This window comes from Scyliorhinus canicula, chromosome 8 (assembly GCF_902713615.1).
Source record: "Scyliorhinus canicula chromosome 8, sScyCan1.1, whole genome shotgun sequence".
In the NCBI taxonomy this organism is placed as follows: domain Eukaryota; kingdom Metazoa; phylum Chordata; class Chondrichthyes; order Carcharhiniformes; family Scyliorhinidae; genus Scyliorhinus; species Scyliorhinus canicula.
The window spans coordinates 45,293,322-45,309,190 of record NC_052153.1 but is presented as its reverse complement, the minus strand read 5'-3'; the positions used below and the strand labels follow the sequence as shown (position 1 = coordinate 45,309,190).

At 48.7% G+C, this 15,869-nt stretch overlaps 1 pseudogene; it reads right to left on the bottom strand.

Moving 5' to 3' along the window:
- Nucleotides 1-418: 418 nt before the first annotated feature.
- On the bottom strand, nt 419-1,117 carry LOC119970448 (annotated as a pseudogene).
- Between the last annotated feature and the right edge of the window lie 14,752 nt (nt 1,118-15,869).

Here is a 15,869-nt window from a genome sequence, read left to right as displayed (position 1 = left end):
CGACCTCCTTGGAAGTTGTTCTTCCTCCTCCTCGGGGAGAGGTGTCGCGGCGGCCTCGTCGAGTGTGTCCATCTCCGACTCTGATGACGCGGTCTGGAGAAATTGCTCGGGGCTGGGGTGTGGGTATCCTTTCCATCTGGGCTATCCCAGCTTGAGGCGGCCCTGCTTCGCCTGCCTCCAGGTGTGGTTCCGCTGCCCTTATTTGGTCTAGGTGTTTCTTCAGCACCTTACCTCCTATTGAAACCTCATAGGATATGGGCCCTGTTTGGGACTCTACCGTGCCTATGACCCACGTTGGTCCATTCCCATAATTCTTGACCCAAACCGGTGCCCCCACCTGGAAATGTCTCTGCTGCCAACTATTATCATGCCCCCTTCGTTGGGCCTCCTGTTGTTTCTCCACGTTCCCCGTTAAATTTGGGAAAAGGAGACTCAGCCTCGTTCGCAGCCGCCTTCCCATTAAGAGTTCAGCTGGCGGTATGCCCGTTGTGGAATGCGGTGTGGTCCTGTAATCAAACAGCCAGCGGGAGAGCTTTGTGTCCATTGACGCTGCCGGCTGCTTCTTGAGTCCTGCTTTTATAGTGTCTGGACCGCTCTCTCTGCCAGGCCGTTGGTCGCTGGATGGTAAGGGGCCGTTTTGATGTGACGGACTCCGTTTTCCTTCAGGAATTTTCCAAATTCCCCACTTGTGAATGCCGTTCCATTGTCCGACACCAATACCTCCGGAAGTCCATGTGTTGCAAACGAGGCCCTGAGCTTTTCGATTGTCGATGCTGTGCTTGCCGTGTTTACCCGGTGGACGTCCAACCATTTGGAGTGGGCGTCCACTATCACCAAAAACATTGAGCCCATGAAAGGGCCGGCGTGGTCAATATGCAGGCAGGTCCACGGTCTGCCTGGCCATTCCCACGGGTGCAATGGCGCCGCTGGTGGCACTCTTTGCCCCTGTTGCACTCCTGGCACCGACGTACCAAGGCTGCTATGTCTGTGTCCAAACTGGCCACCAAACGTAGCTTCGAGCTAGCATCTTCATTTTAGACACCCCTGGGTGTCCGTGATGTAACTCAGTTAAGATTGCCTGACGGCCCTGAGCTGGGACGATTACCCGGGCTCCCCATAATAGGACCACCTTCTACGGTTATTTGGTCCCTTCTGCTCCAGTATGGCTCCACTGGTCTTTCCAGTTCCCCTGTTAGCAGTAAATGCTTCATCTTGGCTAAAACTGGGTCTTTTGCGTCGACAACCGAATATGTTGTGCGTCCATTGGTAGGGTGTCCAAAACATTTAGAGTCATTACTGTCTCCTCTACTTTTGGTATTTGCGGCGGAGTGTCCGGGAGGGGAGGTCTGCTCAAAGCATCTGCATGTGCTACTCGTGTTCCCGGTCTGTGCTCCAGAACGTATCTATATGCCGCCAGTAGCAATGCCCAGCGTTGGATTCTAGCTGATGCAATCGGGGGTATTGACTTGTCTTCTTTTAATAACCCTAATAACGGCTTATGGTCCGTCACTATGGTGAATTTCCGCCCGTACAGATACTGGTGAAATTGTTTTACTGCGAATATCACCGCCAGTCCTTCCTTCTCGATTTGGGCGTACTTCCTCTCAGCCATCGCCAAGGTCCTCGAAGCATAGGCTATTGGCCGTTCTTCCCCATTCCTTCCTCTATGGGCTAAGACGGCTCCTACCCCGTAGGGGGATGCATCACAAGTGATCACCAACTCCTTCCTTGGGTCATAATGCTCTAGGACATTTTCGGATGACAGCTGTTCCTTAATGTCCCTAAATGCTCGGTTTTGGCGGGTGGACCATTTCCATTCTTGCCCCTTTTTTAGTAGCTGGTGGAGGGTTCTAGGATGGACGCCCTATTTTCAATAAATTTTCCATAATAGGTTACCAACCCTAGAAATGATCGTAACTCCTGGACCGTGGTGGGAGCTGGGGCTTCTTTTATTGCCCTTACTCTGTCTTCTAATGGATGTAAGCCTGACTCGTCTACTTTATATCCCAGGTACGTCTCTTGTGGGGCATGAAAAACACATTTTTCCCTTTTTAGCCGTACGCCTGCCTTTGCGAAACGCCTGAGCACTTCCTCCAGGTTCCTTAAGTGTTCCCTGTTTGTCCTACCCGTGATTAAGACATCGTCCAAATAACTCGCCACCTGTGGTTGTCCCTGCAGAATATTTTCCATCGTACGCTGGAATATAGCGCAGGCTGATGACACTCCAAAAGGTAGCCTAGTATAACGAAAAAGGCCCTTCAGGGTGTTGATCGTAGCGAACTTCTGGGAGCTCTTGTCCAGTTTTAACTGCAGGTAGGCGTGGCTCATGTCTAGTTTCGTGAACAAAAGCCCACCTGCCAATTTGGCATATAGGTCGTCTATTTTCGGGATTGGGTATTTGTCCAGCAGTGCGTATTTGTTTACTGTCTGTTTGAAATCTCCACAGAGACGTATCGAGCCGTCTAGCTTCAAAATTGGTACCACCGGCGCTGCCCATTCCGAGAACTGTACTGGTCTGATAATGCCGTCGCGCCGTAACCTTTCTATTTCGTCATCTACTTTCTTACTTAATGCAAAAGGTACCGGCCTGGTCTTACAACATTTCGGAAGGGCTTCTGGGTCCACGTGCAAAGTTGCTTTGGCGCCTATGATTTCCCCCAAACCTTCCTGGAAGACCTCTGGGTATTTTTGGAGTACTCCACTCAACTGCCCGCTTACACTCTGGAAAATTTTCATCCAATCTAATTTGAGGTCTTTCAGCCAGTTCCGTCCAATTAAGCTCGGTCCGGAGCCCTCTACTATTGTCAACGGTAATCTGAGCAATTGTTTCTCATAATCCACAGGTACATGAGTCATGCCTAGAACTTCCATGGGTTCCCCCGTGTAGGTTTTAAGTTTTGTCGATGTTTTTGTTAGGGTTAGTGGTTGGAGTCCATCTTTGATTTTTCTAAATGCTGCCACTCCCATTACTGATACAGCCGCACCCGTATCTATTTCCATTATTGTCGGCCGCCCGTTCACCCGTGGGGTAATCCTAATGTGTTCTGCTTTCTTCGTTGCAATATTATATAATTGTTCCCCTTCGGAGGAGGATGGGGCATCTAGGTTGTGTACTTCCCTGCGTCCCCACCTGCTATTCCTCTTTTGCCACATCCTTCTAGGATTTCTGTCGTTGTTACCCCACCCTGTCTGGTGCCAGAAACGGTCCTTCTCTGTTGGGGGAGCCTCAGCCGGTACTTCCCTCTGTCTCCAGTTAGTCCTGGCAGACTTGGGGGCAGTTCTGGGGTTTTCCTTTTTCCCTCTATTCCTCAGGTTTTTCCTGAGAGTGGCTATCTGGTAGCAGGACCCGTTGTGGTAGTCCCTCTCACAGGTATCTACCTCCATTGGCGTGCCCTGTAGTTCCTGCGCCCCACTTGCTGCCTTTTCTAGGGACAGTGCGAGCTGTAACGCCTGCCTGCAGTCTAGCTCCGTTTCCGCCAACAGGCGTTTCTGTATTGTGAGGTCGTTTCTACCACACACTAACCGGCCCCGAAGCATTTCATTTAGCGTCGGGCCGAACTCACATTTTTCTGCCAGCCTTCTCAGGCGGGTCAAGAAATTTGTGACTGACTCCCTGTCTTCCTGCTTCACTGTGTAGAATCTGTACCTACGCAAAATGAGGGGTGGTTTTGGGTCGTGGTGCTCTTTCACCAATTCTGTTACTTCTTGGAAAGTTTTCATGTCCGGCGCATTGGGATAAATCAGACTACGTATAATGGCAAAAGCGGAGGGTCCGCACGCCGACAGCAGGATAAGCCGTCTCCTTTCGTCCATCAGTATATCATTTGCCCGGAAGAAGTAACACATTCTCTCCACATACTGGGACCAGTCCTCAATAGCCGGGTCGAATGCCTCTAACCTCACAAAAAACGGCATTTTAAAAATGGCAAGGCTTACCCTCCGAGTGCGGCAGCTGGTCTCCGCAAAATTCGTAGTTTACCTCGTCGCCACTGTAGTAATCCACGGGAGGCAGGAGTTCCGTCACCACACCAATATTTATTTACAATAACGATATTACAGGAGCAGCTACAAACAGTGCTGCTAACAGTCCAGTCAACTTAAGACTGGCTCACAAAGCCTACACAGGTGATTATATGGGCCCCCTCAATGAGCTATCATTGAGGGAGCTCATACTCCAATTGGCCAACCAATAAAGCCAAATGGAGTTCATTACAAACTGTTTTAACTGTTAGTTGTAAAGCTCTTTATTTTTTGTTAATATGGTTAGTTCTGTGTTTAAACTGAAGTTTGTTTTACCATAAACGATACTTGGTCAGTATTACCGCTCCTGTGATTTAGCCGCCTTCTCTAGAAACCATAGAATCCCTACAGTTCAGAAGGAGGTCATTGAGTCTGTGCCAACCCATTGAAAGAACACCCTACCAAGGCCCAGTCCCCCGCTCTATCCTCGCAACTCTTCCTCAACTTCACATCCCCGGAAACTAAGGGATAATTTTCATGTGGCAAATACACCTTACTTGTACATCTTTCGACTGTGGGAGGAATCTGGAGCACCTGGAGCAAATCCGTAAAGACACGGGGAGAATGTGTAAACTCCACACAGACAGTCACCCAAGGCTGGAATCAAACTCGGGTCCCTGGCGCTGTCAGGCAACAGTGCTAACTACTGGACCACTGTGCCGCTCACAGTCTTACAAATTGCAAATTGTTGGGATTCTCGCACCGTCCGAACGAATGTCTGCACGATAGACTGATGGACAACCTTTGCCATTTTCTGAAGTTTTGGCAGAGCCAATTCCATATCCAGAGCTAATGACTGGTGCTTCAGACCGAATTGAAACATTGCAGCATTCCCCCCCCATCAGGAATTGTTGGCTGCTCCTCGTCTGGATGAATACCATGGAATACCAAACAGGGCATGCCTCCTCCTCCTACTTCCTCATGCAACAGCTCTCCTGTATGTGTGAAAGTGTGAGGGTCTGTCCTGACTTGCTGATCAGTATGCTGTCTGTGGGCTTAAATGAGGCCACCTTTCTCTAAATATCACAGCAATACGTAGTTAGGTGCCGTAGCAAACAGTGAACTCTCTATCAGTACAATATCAGGTGTCAAGCCTTTATTGTCAATATTTGTCAGGATCAGAAATGTGTCACCCAGGCAGGCACGAGGGCCTGAAGTGTTTCCCCAGCATCTGCAGTGATAATTGAAGATTTTGGTTGTAGCATTCTTGTCTCCAACAGCATTTCTTTTGAACACCGAAGGTGGAATTTTCCCTGAATTACACTTAGTTTTCCTCCATTCGTTCAGGCGATGTGGGTGTCACTGGCATTTATTGCTCATCCCGAATTTCCCTTCAACTGGATGGTTTGCTGGGCCATTTCAGAGGGCATGTAAGAGTCAACTACATTGCTACGGATCAGAGGAGTTAAATGTAGGCCAGGCCAGATAAGGACGGCAGATTTCCTTCCCGAAATGACATCAGCGAATCGGATGGGTTTTTACAACAATCGACAATGGTTTCATGGTCATCATTAGACTTTTAATTCCAGGGGCTGGATTCTCCACCCCGCCGTGCCACATTTCTGCCTTGATCGCCGGTGGCATTCTCCTTTACGCCGGCCAGTCAATGGGGTTTCCCAATGTGGGGCAGCCCCACACCATCGAGAAACCCCTGGGCGCCGGCTAAATGGAGAATCCCGCCCCAGGTTTTTAGTGAATTCAAATTTCACCACCTGCAGTGGTGGGATTTGAACCCAGGTCCCCAGAGCATTAAGCTGCGCCTCTGGATTACTAGTCCGGTGACATTACCACTAAGCCACCACCTCCTCCTCTGTCGTCGTGGGGGTAGGGGGATCAGAAATCGGCCTGTTTCCCGGCGGCCACCAGGGCAGGTTCCCTGTTGCGCCGGAAGTGCACCCTGGCCATTGGGGTACCCCGGGTGAGTGTGGGTCGGCCACAATGGGAAATCCCAATGGTAGGTATCAGGAACGGAGAGTCCCGCTGCTAGTGAGGGCGTGCCGCCCGGGAAAATGCAGCTGGTGGACCGGAGAACCCCATGTCAGATTTTTACTCAATTCACATTTCACCACCTGCCACGGTGAGATTTGAACTGAGTTCCCCAGAGAATTACCTGACGTCAGTGGACAATACCACTGCACCACTGCCTCCCAGTATCTGGACATTGAATCAATATTATTCCGCTGCACATATTGGCTGAAGTTATAATGACATTCAGTCCATCTTGACAAGGGTTTTTTCTTCATTCACAGAATTTGACATATAATTGTCGAGGAAAGTTTTGCAAGGTTACAGAAAAAGAGCAAAGGAGTGCAAATAATTGGATAGACTTCCAAAAAGCTGACATTAGTACAATGGGCATGTTAGCTCTGTGTTGCATGAATCTTTATTAGCACCAAAGCACTTTAAATGTTTTATGTTGTGACTTTAATCAAGCTTTATGTTCGCACTGCTGATTTCTACTTAACCAGCAGCATTTCACAATGTGCCTTTGGAAATGCAAATTCCAGAAGAATTTTGTTGAGATAAAAATAAAAACCTCAGGCCGGGATTTTCCTGTCCCATTCATGACGCGTGTCATGGCAGGCAGGAGCAGACAATATCGGGGAATCGCATAAATCACGCATCGTCGTGAAAACCGTTCTCGATTCTCCGCTCCACCCGTGAATGGAAGGAGCCATGTTTCCCTCCGCCATACACCAGAAAATGTATTTTTAATGCATTAACATCTCATTATAATCCCTGCTCACTGGGATCATCCCCACAACATTGGATCATGATGCCACGTTGGGGTACAAACATGTCGACATGTTTCACAATGGTACATGAGCAACCCACGCTGGAGACCCACACGTCACCTGGGAACATAGAACATACAATGCAGAAGGAGTCCATTTGGCCATCGTGTCTGCACCAACCCACTTAAGCCCTCACTTCCACCCTATCCCCATAACCCAATAACTCTTCCTAACATTTTTTGGTCACTAAGGGCAATTTATCATGGCCAATCCACCTAACCTACTCGTCTTTGGACTGTGGGAGGAAACCGGAACACCCGGAGGAAACCCACGCAGACACGGGGAGAACGTGCAGACTCCGCACAGACAGTGACCCAACAGGGAATCGAAGCTGGGACCCTGGCGCTGTGAAGCCACAGTGCTAATCACTTATGCTACTGTGCTGCCCTGGGACTTCGAGGTCCATTTGCCTACCTTGCTTCGGTCAATGCTTCTGGTCACCAGCACCAGACTTTGCAGGCAATAACACATCACCTTTACCAGATCCCTGGTGAGGTTGGGATGGTTTCCCAATGGCTACAGGCCTAAGGTTTGCTTGAGAAAAGGGGAGAAATGGCTCCAAACAAGGGAAGAGGAACTCGGACTTGCCGGGGGAAGGTAGGGGAATCCCAGACTGAGTGTGGGGGTACATTCTGAACTGTAAGTGGCCCAAGATGGTGAGGGCTGAGGTGTACCCAGGGTATGGGCACCTCCACCTCAGAATGTCCGTGGTCTAACAAGCGGATATTCACCACAAAAACAGTGAGATCAAGGGCTCCAGGCAGAAGACTTTGGCGTCTTTGAGGGAAAGTAATTGTAACATTAACTTCCTCAATGATGATGGAGGGGGTTTCATACTCCCACAGGGAGGGTCCAAGCTGGTCTGGCAGTGAGGGCTCAGCACCATCAGATTCAAATCTGCACAGCAATTGCACAGTACAAAATGTAAATGAGAACAACGGGGGACAATCAGCAAGCGCTGATTAAGGGGGAAGCCAACTGAACAGTACATTCCCAAGTGAGCAATGAGGCGCACCTGAGACATGCTCACAGTCTCTCAGTGACATTGCACGGAATCACCAATACAAAACAACAATGTGCGTTCATGCTAAACTAATCGTGCAAAGTAGCACCGATCGATCTCCTTGGTTTAACCCTTTGCTCACAGTGTGAATATTCCCCAGAGCGATGAAGAATTTCAGAGCAGTTGGACAACCGGAGAAGCTTCAGAAACGTTACAGGACAGTTCACAGAATAGAAGCCTCAAGCCCCCCCCCCCCCCCGCGAAACATCTCACACCCTGACTAAACATTGACACTCATGTATATTCCAGAGACTCTACAGTGTTACAGTGCTGTGAATGAGGATTCCAGTGTCTCGTCTGAAAGCAGCATATCCAGGCTCCTGGCCAAAGCAACCTCATAGCCGTTGTTTATGTGCAGTGGGGGAGCATTGATACACTCCCCACACTGTCCATCTTCTCAGAGGCGAGTACTTGCTGGCATCACAGTCACGGAGGAGTCATTGACAAAAGAAAGAGGAACTCTGCAGTATAGTCTTGACGCTTTTCTGTTTTTAATTGAGAGGACACTATTAGGAAGATGCAGTCTAAATTCATTGCTGCATGCATTGTTGCTTACTGGCAGGAGGGAAGGAGGAGAATGTTGCAACTGAGTTTATGAAGAACATAAATATTGTATGTCAGTACTTCGTTAGAGCCAGGCTGTACAGACATAGAACATAGAACAGTACAGCACAGAACAGGCCCTTCGGCCCTCAATGTTGTGCCGAGCAATGATCACCCTACTTAAACCCACGTAACCCGTAACCCAACAATCCCCCCATTAACCTTATACTACGGGCAATTTAGCATGGCCAATCCACCTAACCCGCACATCTTTGGACTGTCTTATCACCTGTCATCATCATCACCTGTCTTATCTTCAGGTGGGCGAGAACCATTGTAGCCGACACTTGCACACATCCGGGGATCTGGTAGCACTATTGCTACCAGAATGTGAGCCACTGGGACTGAGAGAACATCCATTGCCAATGGCTCTGAAAGTAGCAGCTGCACTCAATGTCTATGCCGCAGGTTTCTTTTACGACACAACTGGGGACCTCTGCGGTATCTCTCAAACATCTCCGCACAAATGCACACAATGGGTCACATCCACCCTTTTTACCAAGGCCACAATTACATTAACTTTGACAGAGATCAGGCAAGACAGGATGATGGAACACTGGGCTTTGCAGCGATTTCCAGGTTCCCACAGGTTTAGGGCACATTGATGTGGCTTATGTGGCTATCAAAGCTCCCTGGCAACGGGCACTCCATTACATAAACAACAAAGGCCAGTATTCATTCAATGTGCAGCCGGTGGTGACCAGAGGGATCCTAAAAATGTAATTCTGATGCCTGGACAGATTTGTCGGAGCGTACCGGCACAGTCTGCATAGGGTCTCATGGACCATCATGGCTTGCTGCACACTGCACAACCAGATGCTACAACGGGAGGAGCGCTTGCCAGGTGCTGACGTGGAGGATATTCACATCTCCTCCAATGAGGAAGACCTTGAAGAGGTTTGAGAGCAATGAGGTCAAGCAAGTCCACTCTGCAGATGAAAATGCCAATGCACTGGGCATATGAGTGCTCATCAAGGCCTCATAGCCACCCGCTTCCAGGAGAGCATGATGGGTTGCAGTGTGTATTTTCTTGGGTAAGTGCCCTCATTCATGGGCCAACATGAACAGTAGGTTTGATGTTCCTCTCACTTCAACAATGCACTTCAAAATGAGAGTGAATTCCACATCAGGCTCACATTGCCCTGATCTTTCGAAAGGTGATGAAGTCTCGGGAGCATGCGTGCTTGCTGAGATGAGCAGTGACTGGAGAAGGGTGCCCACCCCTCAGACGTCTGAAGGTGCTGACTCATCAAGCATCTCTCCAGAATCCCGGTCACAATGGAAGCCTTCATGAGGCAGGAGCTGTTCCTGAGTGGGCTCGGAGCTGGTAGCATTCAATGGACAACTCCTCAAGGAGATCCATCTCCAGCAATGGAGACAGCACATTCTGTGTAAACTTGATGGTGAAACTAATAGGTGACACTTAGTGCAAGGCAAGCCGAGGATGTTCCGCAGCTCTCAATCCATCCAGAGATCAGTCAGTCCTCTGTGTCACCTTCTTCCCAATCCCATTGACATCCAGCACTCTCAGTCAGGTCTGACGGCCTGCATTTTCCTCACCTCAGTATGGATGTGGAGCACCTGAGGGCAATGACATTCAACCAACGACCTGCCAGACGCTAACATGCCTCCTCTTTAACTCAGCCATTGTGCCCTCATGGCCAGGCCTGACCCTGGTGAACTTTAGCATGCTCTAGGATCATGAAGCCTGCAAGGTCATGCAGCCTTCCGAATAAAGAGCACACTTCCACTTCAATATATCCCGTCAGCATTGTGTGAGGCAACAATGTGTGTGTACAGATCATACTCAATGGCTTCATTGCCAGCCAGATATGGCCATTTGGACTTAGCATCAGTCTTTTCAGCCAGTATTCCTGTGAGGGGAGACATCCATACATTAAGATGAGGGTCATGTGGCTGTGACACAGACAACTGTGGCAGCAAGGTGGCACAGTAGTTATCACTACTACCTCGCAGCACCAGGGACACAGGTTCAATTCGGGCTTTGGGTGACTGTGTGATGTTTGCATGTTCTCCCTGTGTCGGTGTGGGTTTCCTCTGGTTTCCTCCGGTTTCCTCCCACAGTCCAAAGGTTTGCAGGTTAGGTGGATTGGTCATGCTAATTTGCCCTTAGTGTCCAAAGATGTGCAGCTTAGATGGAGTGATGGGGATAAGGTGGGGGAGTGAGCCTTGGTAGAGTGCTCTTTCGGAGGGTCGGTGCAGACTCAATGCGCCGAAGAGCCTCCTTCTCCATGTAGGGATTCCAAGATGATAACTACATAGTGAGAGACGCTCAGGTTTATAGATTCGAGCGCCAGGACAACCGTTAGGCTGAGAGGTCCAGACATTTGTCAACGTGAGGTGGTATGTGCTCGCATTTATTGGTCAGTTTATGAGGTGTACAGTCGGAAAGTCACAAATGCATTTGCCATACAGGAGTGCACATGAGTTTTAAGTATGGGCTCACAGCATGAAAGCTCTGACAGAGTGCTTTGAGTTCCAGAATGTAAGACCCTTATCCATGGGTTAACACATCTTGACCTTCGACACTACACTTCCAACTTCTAATCATGCAGGCCAGCTGGGAGAACACCTCAGCCTCTATGCTACACAGCCAAAATTGAACATGGCAGGACCCTGCAAATCACGTGAAGGATAAAGCCTAGCGCAAGCACACTTAAAATTAAGGATCAGGCAGCAATCGTGTCAGGAATGATCTAAGATTAAATGGAAGCAAACTACACAGTTGAGATGCCCAAGAGGGTAATAAGTAGCATGAGGATCATGGTGTGTCACTGAGGGCGGCACGGTGACACAGTGGTTAGCACTGCTGCCTCAAGGAGCCGAGGACCCGGATTCGATCCCGGCCCTAGGTCACTGTCCGTGTGGAGTTTGCACACTCTCCCCGCGTCTGCATGGGTCTCACCCCCACAACCCAAAAATGTGGGGGTAGGTGGATTGGTCACGCTAATCACGCTAATTCGCACCTGGCAAGCCCACCTCTCTTTGTAGCATCTGGTTGTGCAGTGTGCAGCAAAGCCATGATGGTCCGTGAAACCCTATGCAGTCTGTGCCGGTGTGTTCCAACAAATCTGTCCAGGCATCAGAATCGCATTTTTAGGATCCCTCTGCTTTTCTCAAGGGTCTCATTGACTGTTCTCTTTGCAGGTTTCTGAGGCTGCTGAATGGGCATATCGAGCCATGCCCTTTATCGGTACACTTTATCACTAAAGAGCCAGCCAGATGTCTGGGGTCTGTGATCTGTTCAAGGTGTACAGTCACGGATGTTTCCTGGGCATCTGGCACAAACCTGCTGAATTTGTTTACGATGGTCACACACCAGCTGTAAACTGAGTGAGCAGTGACCTTACCTGTTTATGTAATGGTCTTCCTGTGGCCAGGGAGCTTTGATAGTGTGGTCGACGTGGAAACCTGGCAATCGCTATCAGTGTTCCATCATCCTGTCTTGCCTGATCTCCATCAAAGTTAATGTAACTGTGGCCTTGGTAAAAAGGGTGGATGTAACCCATTATGTGCATTTGTGCGGAGATGTTTGAGAGATACCGCAGAGGTTCCCAGTTGTGTCCTGAAAGAAACCTGCGGCATAGACATTGAGTGCAGCTGCTATTTTCAGAGCCATTGGCAATGGATGTTCTCCCAGTCCCTGTGGCTCACATTCTTGGAGAAAGTGGCGAATGTGAGTAATCAAATGCCTTGTTGGATGCAAGTGTCGGCCACAGTGGTTCTCGTCCACCTGCAGCCTGGCTCTAACGAAGTGCCTACATACAATATTTCTGTTCTCATCCTCTGTATAGGAAGAGGGTCCTGTTGCACCTTGAGAGTTTTGCTCCTCTCTTTAGCGAGCTAGGCTCCTCAGTTGCAATCTTCTCCTTCTTCTCTTCTGCCTGTGAGCAACAATGCAGGCAGCAATGAATCCAGCTTCCATCTTCTCAATCGTCTCCTCTTAAATAGAAACAGAAAAGCGTCAAGACTATACTGCAGAGTTCCTCTTTCTTTTGTCAATGACTCCTCCGTGACTGTGATGCCAGCAAGTACTCGCCTCTGAAAAGATGGACAGTGTGGGGAGTGTATCAATGCTCCCCCACTGCACATAAACAACTGCTATGAGGTTGCTTTGGCCAGGAGCCTGGATATGCTGCTTTCAGACGAGACACTGGAATCCTCATTCACAGCACTGTAACACTGTAGAGTCTCTGGAATATACATGAGTGTCAATGTTTAGTCAGGGTGTGAGATGTTTCGGGGGGGGGGGGGGGGGGGGGGGCTTGAGGCTTCTACTCTGTGAACTGTCCTGTAACGTTTCTGAAGCTTCTCCGGTTGTCCAACTGCTCTGAAATTCTTCATCGCTCTGGGGAATATTCACACTGTGAGCAAAGGGTTAAACCAAGGAGATCGATCGGTGCTACTTTGCACGATTAGTTTAGCATGAACGCACATTGTTGTTTTGTATTGGTGATTCCGTGCAATGTCACTGAGAGACTGTGAGCATGTCTCAGGTGCGCCTCATTGCTCACTTGGGAATGTATGGTTCAGTTGGCTTTCCCCTTAATCAGCGCTTGCTGATTGTCCCCCGTTGTTCTCATTTACATTTTGTACTGTGCAATTGCTGTGCAGATTTGAATCTGATGGTGCTGAGCCCTCGCTGCCAGACCAGCTTGGACCCTCCCTGTGGGAGTATGAAACCCCTCCATCATCACTGAGGAAGTTAATGTTACAATTATTTTCCCTCATAGACGCCAAAGTCTTCTGCCTGGAGCCCTTGATCTCAATGTTTCTGTGGTGAATATCTGCTTGTTAGACCACGGACATTCTGAGGTGGAGGTGCCCTTACACTGGGTACACCTCAGCCCTCACCATCTTGGGGCCACTTACAGTTCAAAATGTACCCCCACACTCAGTCTGGGATTCCCCCACTTTCCCCAGGCAAGTCCCAGCCCCTCTTCCCTTGCTTGGAGCCACTTCTCCCCTTTTCTCAAGCAAGCCTAAGGCCTGCAGCTATTGGGAAACCATCCCAGCCTCACCAGGGATCTGGCAGTTCCAAGTGGTGTGTTGCTGCCTGCAAAGTCCGATGCTCGTGACCAGAAGCATTGACCGAAGCAAGGTAGGCAAATGGACCTCGGAGTCCCAAGTGACGTGTGGATCGCCAGCGAGGATTGCTCATGTGCCATTGTGAAACATGTCAACATGTTTGTACCCCAATGTGGCATCATGATCCAATGTTGTGGGGATGATCCCAGTGAGCAGGGGCTGGTTTAGCTCACTCGGCTAAATCGCTGGCTTTTAAAGCAGACCAAGCAGGCCAGCAGCACGGTTCGATTCCCGTACCAGCCTCCCCGGGCAGGCGCCGGAATGCGGCCACTAGCGGCTTTTCACAGTAACCTCATTGAAGCCTGCACGTGACAATAAGCGATTTTCATAATGAGATGTTAATGCATTAAAAAGATTTTCTGGTGTATGGCGGAGGGAAACATGGCTCCTTCCATTCACTGGAGGATCGAGAACGGTTTTCACGTCGATGCGTGATTTATGCGATTCCCCGATATTTTCTGCTCCTGCCTGCCATGATGTGCGTCATGAACGGGACAGGAAAATCTCGGCCTGGGATTTTTATTTTTACATCAAAATTCTTCTGGAAATTGCATTTTCAAAGGCGCAAGTGTGAAATGCTCCTGGTTAAGTAGAACAAGAAATCAGCAGTGCGAACAGAAAGCTTGATTGAAGTCATGACATTCAAAATTAAATGTGCTTTGGTGCTGATAACGATTCATGAACACAGAGCAAACTCACCCATTGTGCTTATGTCAGCTTTTTGGAAGTCCATCCCATTATTTGCACTCCCCTGCAAATCTGTAACCTTTCAAGACTTTCTTCTTCGATTATATATCAAATTCTTTGAATGAAGAAAAAAACCCTCGTCCAAGGCCCTCAAAGATGCACTGAATGAACTTTTTACTTCAGCCAATATCTACAAGGAATTGAATTGATTCAGCGTCCAGATGCTGGTAGGTAGTGGTGTAGTGGTATTGTCATTGGACTAGTAATCCAGAGACACAGGGTAATCCTCTGTGGAACTCAGGTCGAAATGAAAATCAGGGGAAAGTATATAATGTTGTCCATTTTGTAAAATATAAAAAATTAATACGATTATTGTTGCTGGAGGTCACCCCCCACCTCCCCACCTCCCCACCCTGCCAAACATCCTTCTAATCCATTCATGTCAAGCAAAGCTGTCTCACTAAGATTTGATGTCGAGCTGTCAAAGTCAAGAAGAAGCAATTTGTTTGCCCATGGTTCTCTTGGCTCTGCCAGAATTGGGCTGGAAGAGAAAATTGACCTGGTTTAAAACAGTAATTTCTATCTATGGAAATCCCCAATAGTGAACATACTTTAACAAATAAGATGCTTTATGTTTCTTTGGAAGTTTGATTTAAAAAAAAATTCTGTGAGCTCTGTAGCCTAGTTCTGAGCCTATCAGAAAAGGAGTGTATTTATTTGTCTTTGGGATCATAGAATCACAGAGAATCATAGAAGTTACAGTGCAGAAGGAGGCCATTCGGCCCATCAAGTCTGCACCAGCCCTTGAAAAGAGCACCCTAGTCAAGCTCACACCTCCACCCTATCCCCGTAACCCAGTAACCCCATCTAACCTTTTTGGACACTAAGGGGCAATTTATCATGGCCAATCCACCTAACCTGCACATCTTTGGACTGTGGGAGGAAACCGGAGCACCCGGAGGAAACCCACACAGACACAGGGAGAACGTGCAGACTCCGCACAGACAGTGACCCAAGCCGGGAATCGAACCTGGGACCCTGGGACTGTGAAGCAAATGTGATAACCACTGTGCTTTTGAGAACCTGGGGGTGAGCCACTGCCTTGAACCTTTGCAGTGTGGGTTCTGCAGGTACATCCAAAATGCTGGGAAGGAGAAGATTCCTGGATTTGGATCCTCCATCAGTAAAGGAATGGCAACGTAGTTCAGGTTGGTGAGTGACTTGGAGGGGAACTTACAGATGGTGATGTTCCCATGCATCTGCTACTCTTGTCCTTCTAGGTGGTGGATGTATGGGTTTGTCAGGGGCCTTGGCAAGCTTATAGATTCATAGATGTTTACAGCACAGATGGAGGCCATTCAGCCCATTGTATCCATGCCAGTCAACAACGATCTGACTACACTAACCCCATTTTCCAGCTCTTGGCCTGTAGTCCTGGAGTACGAGAGAATAACTAAATACTTTGTAAATGTTACAAGTTTCTGACTCAACCACCTTTCAGACAGTGAGCTCCAGACTCCCTTCACGCCATGAGTGAAAATGGTTTCCTCAACTCCCCTCTTAGCCTTCGACCTCTCACCTTAAATCTATGT